The sequence below is a fragment of the Palaemon carinicauda genome, chromosome 20, assembly GCF_036898095.1.
Source record: "Palaemon carinicauda isolate YSFRI2023 chromosome 20, ASM3689809v2, whole genome shotgun sequence".
Lineage (NCBI taxonomy): Eukaryota > Metazoa > Arthropoda > Malacostraca > Decapoda > Palaemonidae > Palaemon > Palaemon carinicauda.
In genome coordinates, this window is record NC_090744.1 from 67,672,346 (window position 1) to 67,677,854 (window position 5,509).

The following is a 5,509-nucleotide window of genomic DNA, read 5'->3' on the forward strand; positions in this document are numbered from 1 at the left end:
CGGCTACTACCGGCGGCTCTCCTCCTCCTAACTTGTCGTCCGCTTGCGGTCGGCCGCCGGAGTGCCGGCAGATACTGCCGGCAACCCGATACAACCTTAACCATCCTTATCCCAGTCACCAATCTGGCATCCTCCGACTGCCGGAGCCGCCGCTCCCTGCCGGCGTGTCGCCGTTGTGCCGGCGGCCGCCATCCTGGTATTTGACTGACTTTGAACATTGTCTGTCCTAATGCCAGAATCTATGCTGGAGCGAGCTCCGGCATGCCGGCGGCTTGCCGGATGCCCCGGAGGCGTCAAGAATACTTGCACCCCCCTTCCTGTAGCTATCATAGACAATGATAGTCCTATATTGCAAACAGATAAGCTGTTTCTGCTATTAAGGTCAGTACCTAGTACTGCTCTATTAGTGATCATGCTGTCTCTTTGCATTCTTCTATTTCCAGCATGCTATGTGCATCTTAGCACGGCTGGTTGCCAGAAGCAGTTACCTTTTTAAATGAGGCCTTCTGGCCCTTAACTGGGAACCGAATGAATTCGGTCCCAATCTTGTCCTTGGATTTTCCATGGAATTCCAAATACTTGGAGTTCTAAGGAATTATATCCGGTGCCCTCGGTCACTCGGATTATCCAGGGACTAAGCTTATGGTAACCGGCCGGGCGAGATGCATGGAGCATGTTCTCTTTACTATTTTCATTCTCTATGCATCACACCTTCATTAAGTTAAAATTAATAATTAATATTAACTTAGTTTAAGAGCCATTCTTATGACTCCCCCATACTCATTTTCTCTTTCTTCCACAGGAGGAGCAGATGAAGTGTGATTTCGCCTTCTGCGCTGTGAAACGCCCGCAGTTTTACGGGCATACGGCTTGCAGGACTCACGCCCCTTGTGCAGACAAGAAAGGGGATTTGAAGTTTTGGAATCCACTGGAATGTACGGTCTGTCAGGCTCACCTAGTCGAGGCCTTCCATAATCCTCCCTCAGCGGAGATTAGAGACATTTCTCGTGAAAAGCTGCGCAAGTGGGTGCGTGGCTTCCAGAAAAATGCTACCGGACCGTACATTGGCCACCGAAGAACTGAGGTCACTATTGTTCCCTAAGGCCTCCCCTGACTCAGTGGTACCCAAAGACGTGATCCCCACTCTCCAAATTACGGTGGAACCTGATGTAGTCATGGCTCAGTCCATGCACGAGTGTCGTTTGGATTCCGAAGATGACGAACAGATTTCGGATGTCTCGGAAGACACGGAGAAAACGCTTATGGCTCAAGGAGCCGAAGATGACGAAGACAAGGTGGAATACACCGAGTCGGAGCAAGAGGTCGCTCCCCCGTCCATCCCCCCTCCTACTCCTACACCGACGGAAATGTCTATTCCGTCTACCTCCTCGACTCCGGATCCTTCTTCTTCCACTCAAGAATTGATCCGGCTGATTAGAGCCGTCCTGGACGACAGGCTGAAGGAGAACCAGGAGTCCATCAGGTCGATGATAGGATCCAGAGAGCCGAAGAAGATTTCGGTCAAGGATCTCCCCGCTTGCTCTCATGCCAACCCGTGGAGGTATGCAGAGCATATGGTTATTGCGACCGGCAGGATCTTTGTCAGTGATAAGATCGGCACGGTCCCTCTGGAAGATGTGGAGTTCTTCCCAAGCTTTGAGGCCTACCCGGACTGTTACGTCCGGCTTCGTTCCGAACCTGCCTCGAAGGAAGAGACCGAACCTAAGGAAGAGATAGTGTTCGATCTCGCAAAGGCCCAGGCTATGCTAGCCTCCGCATTCAAGAGTAGAGGCTTTACCTGCTCTAAGCTTCCGGCATTGAGCAAGAAGCACCCTACTTACGTTGCACCTGAAACTGCGGTTCTTCCATTCTTGGAAAAGGCCTTAGCTGCATGCCTTAAAGCGGCGGACGAAGGGAAACCCTGCCCTGCACTGGAGGAGTGCAGACCCTTCTCCATCGTGACCCCCCCTGACGCTCGACACTGGAAAGATGTCCAACATACTTTCGTCGTGGGAAAGCTCGATCCTGACGTCGCCGGACGTCAGTTTAATGAAGACCTCCCTAAGCTCAACGATCACCTCCTTCGTCGGGAACAAGACACGAAGGAGAGGCTTGCGGCATCTCTTTCTCATCAAGTCCAACTTGAAGTTATGGCCTGTGACACTAGAGTACCAGACCACTACATGGTACTCTCCAAATCCCACTTACTGACTGTAATGAAGGACTTGTACCACTTCATAAAGGTTCGAAGAGCCTGTCGTGAATTCGTGTTCGCCGGCGCCACCGTGAAACACGAACCCCGGAGGCTGATTTCCTCCAACATCTGGGGAAAGCACCTTTTTCCTTCTGACCTTGTGAAGGAAATCACTGACAGAGCCGCCACGGAGAATAGGAACCTTCTCCACAAGTGGGGCATGTCCAGGAAAAGGAAACCCTCTCAGGACGACGGACCTCAGCCTAAGAGGAAACCCCAAAAGTCAAAACCCCAGCAACGTCAGCAAAGACGTCAGTTTCCGGGACCCGCTACCTCCCAAGTGGTTGCCCAACCACAACAGACCTTTCAATTGGTCCCCCAACCGGTGTTGTCACAGTCACCGGTCTTCACCCCTGCCTTTGAGCAACATTCAACTACCTTTCATGCCAAAGGTAGAGGCTCATTCAGGGGTGCAGGCAAAGACGCATCTCGCCGTCCCTCCAGAGGTAGAGGAGGAAAGGGAGCTAGCGGCCGAGGCAGCAAGTCCTCGGGACACCAGAAGCAATGAAGTGCTTCCGGTGGGAGGAAGACTCCGCCAATTCCAGGATCGTTGGACCTTCGATCCCTGGGCACACAGCATCGTCAAGAAGGGTCTAGGCTGGAGTTGGACTCAACCACCCCCAATCTTCCAGCAATTCTTCCAACAATCAACCCCCCTTCTGGAAGAATATGTTCTAGACCTCTTGGACAAGAAGGTGATAAGGAAGGTAAAGTCCACCAGGTTCCAAGGGAGACTGTTTTGCGTTCCCAAGAAGGACTCAGACAAACTCAGAGTCATTCTGGACTTATCCCCCCTCAACAAGTTCATAGCGAACAACAAATTCAAGATGCTGACGCTTCAACAAATAAGGACCCTTCTGCCTCAAGGTTCCTATACGGTCTCTATAGACCTGGCGGATGCCTACTGGCACGTTCCAATGAACCATCACGCTTCCTCCTACCTAGGATTTCGACTCCAAAGGAAAAGCTACGCCTTCCGGGCCATGCCCTTCGGCCTCAACGTGGCCCCTCGGATCTTCACAAAACTGGCGGATGCCATAGTACAACAACTCCGCCTAAGAAACGTCCAGGTGATGGCCTACCTCGACGACTGGCTAGTCTGGGCTCCATCGCCCGAAGAGTGTGCAAAGTCTTGCAACGAAGTTACCCAGTACCTAGAACACCTGGGATTCAAGATCAACGAGAAAAAATCTCGCCTCTCTCCAGCTCAGAAGTTTCAGTGGTTGGGAATCCACTGGAATCTTCAGTCACACCGCCTTTCCATCCCCCAGAAGAAAAGGAAGGAAATAGCAGGGTCTGTCAAGCGACTACTGAAATCCAAACGCATTTCAAGACGACAGCAGGAACGAGTTCTAGGCTCTCTACAATTCGCCTCAGTGACAAACCCAGTGCTTCGTGCACAGCTAAAGGATGCCGCGGGAGTATGGAGACGCTCGGCATCCATCGCTCGAAGAGACCTCAAGAGACGGCTTCCAAACAGACTGCGACACCTCCTAAAGCCGTGGTCGGAAGAAAAGGCCCTGAAAAGGTCCATTCCTCTCCAACACCCTCCTCCATCACTCAACATCCACACGGATGCCTCACTGGAAGGTTGGGGAGGTCACTCCCACCAAAAACAGGTTCAAGGTACCTGGTCTCCACTATTCAAGACGTTCCACATAAACATCTTGGAGGCCATGGCGGTCCTTCTAACACTGAAGAAGTTATCCCCGCCGCCCTCGATCCACATCCGTCTAACCCTAGACAACTCGGTGGTAGTTCGTTGTCTCAATCGCCAAGGCTCAAGATCGCCCCAGATAAATCAGGTGCTTCTCCCAATCTTCCGTCTGGCAGAGAAGAAGAAGTGGCACCTGTCTGCAGTTCACCTACAAGGATTCCGCAACGTGACAGCGGATGCTCTATCTCGGACAAACCCGATAGAGTCAGAATGGTCTCTAGACGCAAGATCGTTCTCCTTCATCTCTCTCCAAGTCCCAGAACTTCAGATAGATCTCTTCGCAACGAGCGACAACAATCAACTTCCTCTGTACGTAGCCCCGTACGAGGACCCCAAAGCAGAAGCAGTGGATGCCATGTCACTGGACTGGAACAGATGGTCCAAGATCTATCTGTTCCCTCCCACCAACCTTCTGTTGAAAGTCCTCTCCAAACTGAGAACCTTCAAAGGGACAGCGGCCCTAGTGGCTCCCAAGTGGCCCCGGAGCAACTGGTACCCCCTGGTCCTGGAGCTGCAGCCCAAGCTGATCCCTCTCCCGGGCCCAGTTCTCTCTCAACAAGTACAGAAGTCGACTGTCTTCGCTTCATCATCGAAAATCAAGGACCTTCATCTCATGATTTTCTCTCCCTTGCCGCAAAGAAGAGGTTTGGGATCTCGAAGAAAAGTCTAGACTTCCTAGAGGAATACAAGACCGAATCCACGAGACGGCAATATGAATCATCCTGGAGGAAATGGGTCTCCTTCGTCAAGACAAAAAATCCTAAAGAAATCACGATTGATTTCTGTATGTCCTTCTTTATTCACCTTCATGGACAAGGATTAGCAGCCAATACGATTTCAACCTGCAAATCGGCCTTGACTAGACCAATTCTATATGCTTTCCAAATTGATCTGTCCAACGACATCTTCAACAAACTACCGAAAGCATGTGCTCGCCTACGTCCAGCACCCCCACCGAAACCGATCTCCTGGTCACTAGACAAGGTACTCCATTTCGCCTCCAACTTGGTCAACGATTCATGCCCCCTCAAGGATCTGACTCAGAAAGTTATATTTTTATTTGCTCTCGCTTCGGGAGCTCGAGTCAGCGAAATAGTGGCATTATCAAGAGAAGAAGGACACATCCTGTTTACCGATTCAGGAGAAGTGACCCTCTCCCCTGATCCGACGTTTCTCGCTAAAAATGAATTACCCACCAAAAGATGGGGCCCTTGGAGAATATGCCCCCTGAAGGAGGATGTCTCTCTATGTCCAGTAGAGAGCCTCAAGGTCTATCTTCGCAGAACTTCGAACTTTGGTGGAGGCCAACTCTTCAAAGGAGAAACATCGGGCAGCGACCTGTCACTGAAACAATTAAGAGCGAAAATCACCTACTTCATTCGCAGAGCGGATCCGAACAGTACACCCGCTGGTCATGATCCTAGAAAAGTGGCATCTTCTCTGAATTTCTTTCAGAGCATGGACTTTGAAAGCCTTAAAAACTTCACGGGCTGGAAGTCCTCGCGAGTTTTCTTTAAACACTATGCGAAACAAGTGCA